Here is a 13,898-nt window from a genome sequence, read left to right on the forward strand (position 1 = left end):
GGCCGGGGGGTGCATGGCAGGCACGTGATCAAGGCACTGATTGGTGTGCCAGCTGCATGTGCAGGGGGAGGTTTCTATGGCTCCTGACCGCAGCATCCTGTTATTCAGGCGCAACCTTCAGGTCTGATTGTATCAGCCTGTTTCAGGCTTATCCCAGCCCCCAACATGAGACGATTGCTTGGGGGTGAATGTTGTGGAGAAAGAATGATCTGAATTCCTTCATCTCCACCTTCATCTTCACAAGGGGCAGGGGTTTAAGACTGACTTCACCATGTTTCCTGTTGTTGAAAACATTCCCCTCCTTCCACATGGGGTAGTGAGTGCTGCTTTCTGGTGTTGGGAGGACATGACAAATGGGACGTAACCTGAAAACTTGCCCCTTCCTGACTTAGGGAATAGGGATTAGAGAGTGGGGAACAAGGAGAAAAGGAGAAAGCCAGAGGAAGAAGAGAATCAGAAAACCACCACACTCCTTCTGGCAATTTCCTATACCTATGAGATTATCTAGTTAGCCTGCACCTTGGAAATATTCAAAAGACACCCGAGGGAAAGAATCAGGCAGTGGGGAGGGAAGCTTAATGAGAGGCAGAGTGTTTTTATTCAAGAGACATTAATCACCAAAAGAACTGTAATTATCAGGTCTGACAAAACTTCATGCAGAATGAGGAATTTAGTTATTTCCCCTTCCTGTTGACCAATGGGTTATAAATATGAGGAAGTTAAAGATAAATATGAAAAAACTTAGACACGCAATATAATCCATGCTTTTGTATGCACATTTGTGATATTGTAATTAAGTTCTGTGGTCTTGATATATCTAAATGAAATCATCTCAATCCCATGTTTCAAACCCTTAGTATAATATACAAACTCTTGTAAGATGCTTGGTCTAAGGTCTATAGAATCTGGCCTTTTCTTATTTAAACAATATCATCTTGCTCCAGTTTCTGCCTGGGTCACAAGGCTCCACAAGATGTTTCAATTCCTTAAATGTGCCAAACACTGACACATAGGGTCTGCTTAGAGCACGCCCCTTCCCATTTTCACCATCCATTTAATGAAAATGTGTATAATTCTAAATCTGTAACAGTTCTGACTTCATCATTATATATATATATTTTTTATTTTTATCATTGACACTATTAAAGATGTTCCAATTTTCTCCCCCTGTGCCAACTCCCCCTTCCCTCTGGCCATCACACATTGTTGTCTGTGTCTAGAAGTTATGCATATATGTTCTTTGGCAAAGTCCTTCACCTTCTTCACCAAAAATTGTTATAATTTTTTGGCATTCTCTTCTTATCTTCCAAGCACTATATATTCTGTAAGAATGCACTTATATGTGTATAACTGTTTCATGTCTATAAGCTCCATGTTTGGAGACTACACTCATTTTATTTATTCACTACGATCTACTCAGGGCCCACTACATAGTAGCTATTTCATATTTTTAGAGAATTAAAACGTTAAGTGTGGTCTTATTTTCATGAACTGTAAGCATATATTGTTTTCAAAACAATTTGATATCTGCCCTATTATGTCCTTTTAAGTATAATGTCAACACTTTGAAGTTATTTATTTATATTTTTAGAAGCATTACTGTTGTCTTGTCTAGCTTTAGTCCACATGATTTTAACCTCTCCTAAATTATCATAAGTGAACTTTTTTAATTTTTATAAGCTCTTTTTTGAAGTGAGAATGGAAGAAGGAAATAACATTTATGGAGTACATCTAAGTGAAAGCCATTTCTATTCAATCACTGACACAAATCACTGTTTTCGAAGTGCTCTTAAATCCCTGAAAAACACAAAAGGTATTGTGCAGTAAAAGGAGTGGGATTAGCAGTTTTCCTATTACATTAATGTGATACCTTATGTTTGAAGAAATGAGAAGGAGAGGATTTCAATGCATTGGAATGTACTTGGTCAACTAGAAGGGTAGATGAGTTCACTGAGTATTATGGTGAGATTCCAAGTATTGATTCACCCAAACCTTGATGATGAATTTTGGTGAGTTACTAACATCAACAAGGCCTCTGAGGGTAACTTTGGAATTTAGCAGAAAAAGTGTTAACTGCAGGGCCACAGTGAGTCCCTGTTTGCCTTATCCCCTAATTAGCTGTGTGAGCTCAGGTAACTTGCTAATTCGCTGAACTTTGGAGTGGTCTGTTGTGAAATAAGGATCCTCATAACTGGCTTTTAGAATTGCTAATATATAGAAAGAGCACTAAACACTATGTCTTCACATAGTAGGTACTCAATTAATGGCAGCCATTTTAAAGCACAGATCAGCTCTCAGCCCACAGAGAGTGCAGAAAGACTTTTCCTAACTTTTCATTATCTGGAGTATCAAGTGAAAAGTGGTTTTGTTTTCCTCTCTTCCTAACCTCAGAGAATAACAATAAACTGTGGATGTGTTGATAAATGGCTGTCTCTCGGGCATGTCTACCCAGAATGGCCAGGAACATATTAAGCTGGTGCTCTGTATACACCAGAAACTCTCTATATATTTGCTAGCCAGTTAGTTGTCACCTTTTTTAAACATGTTTTTTTAGATGTCAACCTTTTCTTGTATGGTTCTCTATCTCTTTTACACACTTTTATATTGCTTTTGTTCCTCTTACCCATTTAAAAACTTTGATGTTTTCTGGTTCAACTCTGTTTTAGATTCATTCCTATTGTTAAGACATACAGTAAAGATAGTGGGACATGATTTGATAGCCTCTCAAATCATGTCGAAAAAATGTAGTGATTCTGCACTCAAATGCCTATTAAATAAACATTTTATATTTAAATAACTTAAAGGATATTTAACAAATGAGTAACTAATTGTCCACCAGCTGGGAATTCGCATAGTGTGGTCAGGATGACCTGGCCAGTCACCTCATTTCAAATGAATCATTCTGCATATGAACTGATTCTGGGACTAATTCTGCATATAAACACAGGAATGTGATAACAGTGCTGACATTGGACATTGGAATTTAAAAAATCAGTCAAGATTTTAGGCAAATACTGTTGGTAATATTAGAAATTCATATGTGCAATAAAAGAATATTACAGCATTCTTCAACATATATATTGCAAATTGAAAATCTTCACATTTATTTCTTACAATGTCAAAAAGAGTACTGTGTAGTTTTGTACTCTTACTCTGTCCTACTGTTTTTTATTTTCATTCTGACATTAGAAACTGTTTTACCCCTAACGAATACACAAAGTATTTAGGCAAAAGTATTGTTAAATGAGAATCTATCTTTAAAAATCCACTTTAAATATGTTCTCTCTGACTGTTAGGGATATTGAAGAAGGAGGGTTATATAAAGAGATTATTTGACAAGTATAAACAGAAAATAATCAGAAACCCAGAGAATCACTTCTTGCCTTCACTGGACTTACTAAAATTATTTACAGCTAGTCTTCACTTTCTTCAGTCTTCTCTAAAGTCTGCGTAAGAGGTTCATGACATGTCACGTTCATACTCCCTGAAGGATTGACTCTGCTGTCATCTTGGTTCTTTTAATGAAATCACACCAAATTTTAATAATTAAAAATTAATTTACATAATGTGTTTCTTATGAGATAGTTGGTAAAACATCAAGATAAGCAACTTAACTTTTGGTTTTCCATACTTTCCTAAGTATTATAAAATGAAACTACAATACAAAGCCCTGTTTGGGTAAATACATAGACACTTTGCTGATTTCATGTAAATAGCTGACAAGAAGACTGTACTGGGGTATGAGTCACATGAGTTTATCACAAATCAGATACTGGTCATATTTCCCAATAGCAAACTCTCAGAAATCTTTTTCCTAGGAACTAATTCAAAGATGAATTTCTGAAAGTGTGGATTTCCCGAAGGAATCAAAATCAGCTTTGAAGTAGAGGCCCTATGGAAGTCTATTCCAAAAGTAACATTAAGTATTTCCCTCAACTCATCTTTATATTAAGGCAATTGAATCATTTTGTGAAATTCTAGAACTATCCTTTCTCTTAGGAGAATTTTTGAATTAGGAGTGAGTGGGCTTCATATGCAGGAAACCCTTTGGAAAAGACTGATTTGATTCTAAGTTTCTAAAGGTCTTTATTATGGGGACTTGTCGGATCTAACAGAGCTGCCCTAGAATTTCAGAATGTGAGAGTCTAGGTTTAGATTCCCTTTACAGTGGACATAAACAAATGATATTTAGGCACATTTCGATATGTTATTTTCATCAGGAAGACTTGGTTATCAGGTGTTTCCAAAGTAATTTATACAAAGCATCTCTCTACAGTGTCAGTTATCCCTCTGAGTGGGAAAATAAGCAATCGAACTGTATTTATTTAGCTCAAATATATGAATTAGTTCCTGCTGTTTCAACAAGTATCCAACTGGCTGTTTGTATAGTAAACAAGCAAAAGCAAAAAGCTCTTTTCTTCTGCCACTATTAATTCTTTTCAAATGATTAATGAGGAAATATTAACAGGAAGTCAAAAAGAACCCACCTATCAGATTTAGCATTAGATCCCAAAGTGCACAGAGCTGAAGCCTGATTGTCAAAATACTAAGAGGTTTCCAAATCTGATTTTATATTTGGGAGACAGAGTCCACAAAATTAACAAAATTAAAATATGCAATATTTACAATCTCTAAGTTGCTTTCATTTTGTTTCTGTAGTAAATGTTGCAAAAGTTTTCATAAATATTTGAATTATTGTTTTCCCAAAATGTTCAGAATGCTTTATTAATACTTTCTCTAGTAATGTTTCTCTGTTTGGGAATATCACAAGAACACACAGTGTTGTGTCCAGCATTTTTCTTAAAGGCAGGAAATGTAGAAGATTTTCAGTTCTGAGGTGAAGTGGGGTCTACAGCAATAATGTGCTGTAAAATTACACTGGGACAGGTAAAAGAAAGGGAAAGATGGAAAAGCGAGGAGTTCAGGAGTTCATAGTGAGAACATGTTTCACTAGGAACATTACATATGTTCTTTCATTAGCCCCTTACACTTACTGTGAACACAAAAGCAGAGCTGGAATTCTAATTAAAACAAATGAGATCCAGAGAGTTTAAGTAAATAGTTAGCCAACTAGTAATTCTAACAGGAAGGATTAGAACTCAAATCTCTTAAACTATAGCACATACTTTTCCAGTACATCCAGGGCATTAAGGAATGCATTGCTGAAGAGATCACCAGAATTCATCAAAAGGCTGTAGTGGTTGCTTTCCACTAGGAAAGAGAGGCTAGAGAAGACATGAACTGGCAACAATGGACTCAGGTTCCCTAGTGGAAATGACGGGATCCAGAGTGATAGAGGTCAGGTATTGGCCTGTATTCATTTGAGATATAGTGGGCACAATTACCATAATTAGCCACAGAGATCTGTAGCAGTGGCTAATTATTCCCAGGGCCCTAGGGATTTAAACAAAACAAAACAAAAACAAATAAACAAAAAACACTGGGCAGCTTCTTAATCTGATTTATATAAACAGAAAAATTCCAGATCTGCTGAGCATAAACAAAACTTGAAGAACGGAACTGTAGTGAAGTTCATGGTCTCTTACTCAATTCTAAAACTTAACCAGGGGTGTCCAACCTTTCGGTATCTCTGGGTCACGCATGGAGAAGAAGAGTTGTCTTGGGCCACACATTAAATACACAAACACTAATAAAAACAAACAAACAAAAATCTCATAGTACTTCAAGAAAATCTATGATTTTGTGTTGGTCGAATTCATAGCCATCCTGGGCCATATGCGGCCCACAGGCTGTGGGTTGGTCACCCTTGAAATTATCTTACAGACACAGAATGGCTCAATTGACAGGGAGGCTAGACCCCTTTGAGGAAAGGCCCTCAAAAAGGGCCCCAACTCTTTAGTTAGTGAATTATTCTCCAAGTCTTCTCTGGAAGCCATAATCCCTTGATAATATGACTGAGAAAAAAACAAATAACCAGACTTATGTAGTCATTAAATACAGGTTCTGGACAGAGCTATTTGTTACAGCGGTCTAACTAGGGACTAATGGGGATCAGGTGAGAGACGAAGTCTTGGTAAAGTCAGAGTTACGCTAAATTTATCGGGATTGTTTTTCCTATTTCCCTGGACTGGGAGAATCCTCCCATTGGTTCTCTGCTATGGAATGAGGGCTATTTCTGTAGAAATGTTTCACATACCTTCCTCTCATGGTTGTCTTCCCCCAAGATACTAAACCAAAAGATACAAAATTAAAAGCAGTTCCACATTTCTGGGGGTATTGCAGATAATAGTGTCACCCTCATGGACTTAAACGATAACAGAATGGATATTTCCTTTTTATACCCATTTAACTTTTCTGTTTGACTACTGCAAGAGTCAGCAGGGCCTTGGAGAATGACTGTGGATTATAATGACCTTAACCAGATGACACAACAAATGTCTGCTATTCTGCACACGGAAACTTCAGTGGAACAAATGGATGCATGTCCTGGACCCTGGTGCACCCTTACCCTAAGAAACACTGTCTTTGACTGCCTACTAATCAATGTAATCTGAAATAGGGGATCTTCACATATCAGAGACAATGACACTCTTTACCACCTCTCTTCATTTCTATGACATTTTTTTTGCTATGTCATAATCAAGTATGGAGCAATCTTTGTTTATTTGTTTGTGGCATTCCACGGCCTACATGGTGATCCATTGCATTACATTAATTGAAGCAGGTAAGAAGAAAGCGCCAACTCCATGGTTGTTTTAGTTAGATACATGCAGGCCCTGCAAAATCCAAAATCCATGGATTTTGCAGGGCCTGTATGAAATTCAGGAAATGGGGTCCCTCAGGTGGGACATGTCTGGGGATACTGTCTTAAAGTGAAAAACACATTGCTGCACTTTTCACTAACCTCCAAGAAGAAATAGGCATAATGCTTGGTTAACCTGTTAAGATTTTGGAGCAAATGCATAAAATGTTTGGCCTGTTTTGATATATTTACCAGGTAGCCTTTAAGCCTGCAATTTTGAATGGGGATCAAAGCAAGAGAAGGCTACACAGCAGGTCTAAGCTGCAGTGTAAGCTTTCCTGAAATGGACCACGTGATGCATTAGGCACAATGGTTCTGAAAGGGAATGTAGTACAGAGATACTGTGTGAGGTCTCTGGCAAGTCCCAACATGGGAGTAACAGCAGAGATCACTTGGGTTTTAGATTAATAAATCCATGTTCTATTTTGCCGAAAGTATAATCCATTTGGAAGTAGCTCCTGGCATTTAAGTGGGTTTTGGTAAACTCTCAATGCTTAACTATGGACACCAAATGATTTTTTGACTCAAGCTGCCCAATATGAAAAAATTAAAAAAAAAGGGGGAAAAGAACAGATGCTGAGGGGGTACAATGCTGAGGTGTAAACTCTGATTACTCTATGTTCTTTCTTCCTGTTCAGTTCTTCACTCTTCTCTGAGTTTTGTTCTTTGAGAGGCTAAGGAATCTTGTGGGCTCCCATGCCCTATAGATTCTGGCTGTGTTCAGCCAATGGGAGGCAATGAAATGGAGGGCAGTAGGAGATCGATTATTCATTCACTCCTGCACTTCCTCTTTGCTGAACTGATGCTCAGTGCTGGTTGTGTGACCCTCTCTAAGGCCACACCTCCATTTCCTATGACTATAGCTCCAACTTCCTGGGACAGCCTAAGTACAGTGTGGACTTTTCTCAATTGCTAGTCCTTGCGATTTTCAATACTCTCTTTTCTTGCTCTTAACCTTCTCTACAGCTCTATAAATAGCTCCTTTATTTGACGCTCAACCATGATTTCTTTGAACATAGAATCATACCCCCCACCCCCAGTTTAATGATAGAACAAAAGGGTGATCCTGGGAAAACATCAGGTCACATCATGCTGCATATTGATGGACTTTTTAGTAAGAGATAAATAAAACTATGTCTTGTATAGACACTGTTATTTTGGAGTTTTCTATTAGAGGCAGCCAATCATCTTTAAAGATATAACTCCTCTCTTTGATAACTCCTTCTCCCACTCTCTGGAAAGTGTGGTTTTATAGGCCTCATTCCAGCCTCCACTGTATGCCTTGGACATCTCTCCTTTTCTGAATGTCAATACACTTGGTGTCTTTAGCACTTCCTTCCGGCTGAGAATATCTAAACATGTCACTATCTACCACTCTGGTACCATCCACTATCCCTTAACAAAATTGTAGCAAATATACACTGAACTTATTGATAAGAATGATACTTTCCCCATTTATTTAGAAAGAGTCAAATTTTATAGCCTTCTAGGTACAGAAGATTAAATATTTCCTTTCTGAGTTCTTGCCATTAGTATCTCTGATGACAAGCTGATTTTCTTTTTTCCTGACTGCATGAAAAGAGATGTGGGACAATATCACTGGAAGATGCTGTAGTGAGAGAAAATAAGGGGTAGGGCAGAAACCAGGCCCTGTTTCATGTTGCTGCGTGATCATCTGCTGGGCAGCCTTGGAAGTCAATAGCTCCCAAAGACCTTTCTGCAGGTCCTGGTCCTGTCAACATCTGCTCACTTGAGCTGAGTGAAAACTCCTCTGCCTTACACCTATCCATCCAAAAGCTGCAGAGAAGTCTGTCAGCCCTGCACTGAGGAGTGATTTTCCCTGTCTATGTCTGACTGTCACACATCTCATGAGACTTGGGGCACTGGAAGGGCCAAGACTTGCCTTCAGAATTTTTGAATCCTTAGCAGTTAGCACATGTCTGGCTCATAGTAGAAAGAAAAAGAAGTCATTTCAAACAAAGTTGTCAACACATCTTCAAGATATGACTCAAAATCTAGCACACTAATTCATGAGACCTTCCTCCCTACCATTTTTCACCACCTTCAAACATGCTATACCAGACATGTCTTATGCCCTGTGTATGTCCACAGTAATTTATATATGCTTCTCTTACAGCATTTTTCCTGTTAACTCACAATTGTATGTCTTTTCCATGAGCCTATGTAACCATCAAGCACTGTAGATAAAGCTCAGTGTTTAAACCTTTGGCTCTGAATCCCAGCTCTGCTCCTTCATAGCTATATTATCTTACTTTAGTTACTTAATATCTCAGAGATTGTTCCTTATTTGTAGACTGGATATAATTCAGTCATTCATGTATTTATTATTCATGTATTTATTACATACCAGGTGCTAATCTAATGTACATACTGGCAATAGAGTCAAGAGCAAAGAAACAAGAATGAACGGGACAGCAGAGAGAGGAGGAGGAAAGGAAGGGTAAGGTGGACCAAGTCCTTGCCCTGATCGAGATCAGTCTCACTCTGGATATATCCATATCACCCATACCCATATCTCTTGGACAATTGATATGGGTTTATATAATTATAAGTAATTTAGAGTAAATCAAGCAAGGTAAGGGAATAGAGTTTGACTGAGTGGGTCAAAAGTTTTGAATTCATTCTAGTTGCTGATTTGAGGATTAAAGACAACCCTCAAATTTTTAGGGCTGTGCACACATAACGTTTTTCTTGGAGTGAGGTGTGTCCTAGTGACTTGCTTTGGTTCATGAAAGCTGGAAAGAAGGGATTGCACTGGGAAGCTTTAAGAAGAGCCAGTTAAGGATGACCGCATCTCCTTTCCCCTGCTGGACTTATTGCAGAAACATTCACAGAAAAGGAGCTCCTTTGGGTTAGCCCTCATGTTGCCCGGTGCTGGACTACAGCTTGGACTTGGCGATTGTTTTACTAGAGCGTAGCCCACCCTATTTTACTGATGCAGGCCTCGGCCCACTGTGTTTTTCCTGGCACCCGGAAAGCATTTGGCAAATTCTTATTACCATTATTATTCATTGTATTATAGTAGCATTTATATTGCCAATGTAGAAACATAATAGGGATTCACTATCTTTCTATTAAATCAGCATGACTTTTAAGGCATTCAAATGCAAGTATTTTGATCCAACCTCAACAAATAGGAAAAGTAAATTCCAAGTAATTCAAATGTCCTGTCAGAGGTGAAAGAGTTGCCCTACTTTGGCCCACAGAGGTCCGCTGACAGAAAAAGTTAGACCGAGGAACCAAGATGGCAGCATAGGTAGACACACTGCGCCTCCTTGCACAACCAGAACTGACAGAGAATCGAACGGCAGGGGGCTCCGACATCAAGGAAATAAAAGATAAACATTCATCCAGAATGGTAGGAGGGGAGGAGAGGGACACCAGGACCAGGACGGACAGGGGACAGGACTCGAGTGGCTGTGGCGGGACCAAGACTGGCGGACTGTGGGACAAATGGCACAGGAAGTCCGACCACTAGCAGACCCTGCGGGCCGACATTCGCGCACAGATAGACCGAGAGGGCCGGACTCAGAGTGGTGGAGAGCAGGGCAGGCAGAGCAGTGGGTGGCACCCTGCAGCCCCACATTCGTGCATAGATGGACCAGAGGAACAACAGGGAGTGAAGCAGACCACTGCGCAACCCAGGGCTCCAGCTCGGGGAAATGACACATCAAACCTCTGATTGAAAACGCCTGTGGGGGTTGGAGCAGCAGCAGGAGAGACTCCCAGCCTCATGGGCGAGGTCCTTGGAGAGACCCACAGGGGCCTAGGGCGTGCACAAGCCCACCCACAGGAACCAGCACCAGAGGGGCCCAGTTTGATTGTGGGTATCGGAGTGAAAGATTGAAATCCGGAGGAGAGTGAAGTGGGCACCATTGCTCCCTCTCAGCCCCTCCCCCACGCACAGCATTACAGCGCAGCCACCAGCATTACCCTGCCCTGGTGAACACCTAAGGCTCCACCCCTTAAAGTAACAGACATGCCAAAACAAACAAACAAACAAACAAATGGCCCAAATGACAGAACACTTCAGAGCTCCAGAAAAAATACAACTAAGCGAGGAAGAGATAGCCAACCTATCGGATGCACAGTTCAAAACAATGGTTATCAAGACGCTCACAGAAATGGTTGAATCTGTTCGAAAACCAGATGAAAAAATGAAGCCTATGCTAAGAGAAACAAAGGAAAATGTACAGGGAACCAATAGTGATGCGAAGGAAACTGGGACTCAAATCAACGTTGTGGACCAGAAGGAAGAAAAAAAACATCCAACCAGAAAAGAATGAAGAAACAAGAACTCAGAAAAATGAGGAGAGGCTTAGGAACCTCCAGGATATCTTGAAACGTTCCAACATCCGAATTATAGGGGTGCCAGAAGGAGAAGGGGAAGAACAAAAAATTGAAAACTTATTTGAACAAATAATGAAGGAGAACTTCCCTACTCTGGCAAAGGAAATAGACTTCCGGGAAGTCCAGGAAGCTCAGAGAGTCCCAAAGAAGCTGGACCCAAGGAGGAACACACCAAGGCACATCATAATTACACTACCCAAGATTAAACGCAAGGACCTACATCCAAGATAACTGTATCCAGCAAAGCTATCATTTAGAATGGAAGGGAAGATAAAGTGCTTCTCAGATAAGGTCAAGTTAAAGAAGTTCATCATCACCAAGCCCTTATTATATGAAATGTTAAAGGGAGTTACCTAAGAAAAAGAAGATCAAAAATAGGAACAGTAAAAATGACAGCAAACTCACAGTTATTAAGGACCACACCTAAAACAAAAACAAGAGCAAACTAGTCAAACAACTAGAACAGGAACAGAACCATAGAGATGGAGATCACATGGAGGGTTGTCAATAGGGGAGTGGGAGGGGGAGAGGGGGGGAAAGGTACAGAGAATAAGTAGCATAGATGATAGGTGGAAAATAGACAGGGGGAGGGTAACAATAGTGTAGGAAATGTAGAAGCCAAAGAACTTATAAGTATGACCCATGGACATGAACTATAGGGGGGGAATGTGGGAGGGAGGGGGTGGGCAGGATGGAGTGGAGTGGGGGTGGAATGGGACAACTGTAATAGCATAATCAATAAATATATTTTTAAAAAGAAAAAGTTAAACCATATGCTGTATATGCATGTTTCTATTGATTAGCAATATAAGACTAGACAAACACATTTTCAAAGTCATTTGGCTAGAAAACATAATAAATTTAATTATGAAAACAGAAAACCTTTGAAAATCAAGCATACAAATTAAAAATGTTCAGTGAAATTCTGTAGTAATAATAAAGTTTGTCTCAAAATGTCAACATAAACTAACAATTGTTATTTATTTAAAAACTGGACAGAAAGTTCAGTTTGAACTGAAATATAGCTCAATTTCTCTCAAACCTTAGCAAGAGAAGCATAGGGGAAGATATATATAAACCTTCTCTGGTGGCAGAAATTGCTAACAGCACCAGAGTAAATCTGCTGCTTGTGAAACATGTAAGGACAGATCTGAAAGGATGAGGGAAATGCAAAATACATCAGAGGCAATTTTTCAGTGGATAAAATTAAATCAAAGGGGAAACCAAGTTTACTGGAATATAAATATATATGATAAAATGAGAACTACATTTTCTAAAATAAGAATGTGTCCCTCAAATAATATTTCAGTAGTATCTAAAAAATAAACACTATGTTTTAAAATCCTATAAACAAAATTCTAAATAACCTGCTTCTGATGTATACTATAAACTAGCCACTTGAGTATATTGTTTCTTTCTTAGGATTCACTATCTACCACAACAATCGCTGCAGCAAAAGAAGTAAATTGAGTTTGGACTATATGTTAGTAATGAATATAGTGCAATTACAATAGCACGTTTAGTAGACTTGGCTTGAAATAATGCTCTTTAGAAGGCTTGATTTAGAAATCCACAAGTGAGGCTTTTTCTAAGTCATTGAAATAACCAATGCAACTTCCTTGCTCTGGGAACTGAACAAGAAATTATTCAGTAGCTTAGAACATAGAGTTTTCCTGTACCTTTAATTTTCCTGTTATTTGACAAGGTATATTAACCTAAATAGAACAGATTTTAAAATGTGTTCTAGTAAGAATGAGAAATGTCCTTTTGCTTCACTTTGAGATTTTTTTCTTTTCCAACATCACATTTCTGATTAAGTGACTGTCAAAAGAAGCCTTAGCCAATCAGCCAAGTTTTCAGTAAGTAGTTTCTAGGAGCTGCATGTTTCATTTTGTGTAGGTATTAAAAGAACACTAGGCAACACACAAACTACTGCATCAATGAAAATGATCTATTTTTAATTTTGTATTCAATAATTACTTATTTTAATTGATCTATACCCATTTCAGTTGGTAAGCAGCTTTAAGATTTAGAAAGTCAAATATACTAATCTTTCCAGTAATAAATCATAAAGAAAAATAATTATTTTTCAAGTGGGAAGATATGCATGCATGCCTTATAATAATCATATATATATATATATATACTACACATGATTTAATATACACATGCATATATACACATATGTACCTATGTGGATGTGGCTTAAATTCTATAATTTGTGTACCATATTAGAAATAATATAAACAAAATTTGAACAAACTTAAACAGGAAAAAATCTTGTTTTCTTTTGTTCTAAAGTGAAAATACAGATCCTGTCTTTTTCTTTAGTTCACTGGGGTTGCCTCAACTGGCTTGATACTACTGAGTTAGCATGGGTACACAGACGCCCCTGAATTTTTAAAATACATTAAAATAAAAGGCTCTTCCACTAACAAATTCCACTAGAATTATCAGATCTTCACCACCGAAGTTTAGTCATAGGCAGCCGGATGGGTTTTTACTCCTCCCATCATTTTTAATTGTCATGGGTTACATTTATCCTCCCTAAATCAGTATAGTATATGCTGTTTGTGGTTCATTTGAAAGGGATGCACCACAGAAAAGATAAATTATTTCATTATCCCCAAAACATTTATTAATTGTCCATATTTTGGGGAGGCAGTGTTGAGTATTATCAGCGGGAATTAATTAGGCTCACTTCCTGCCTGGCTGGAGGTCAAAGCGTTACATGTCTACAGAGCGATGATGCAGGCATTTTAAG

Source organism: Desmodus rotundus, chromosome 11, assembly GCF_022682495.2.
Source record: "Desmodus rotundus isolate HL8 chromosome 11, HLdesRot8A.1, whole genome shotgun sequence".
Classification (NCBI taxonomy): Eukaryota; Metazoa; Chordata; class Mammalia; order Chiroptera; family Phyllostomidae; genus Desmodus; species Desmodus rotundus.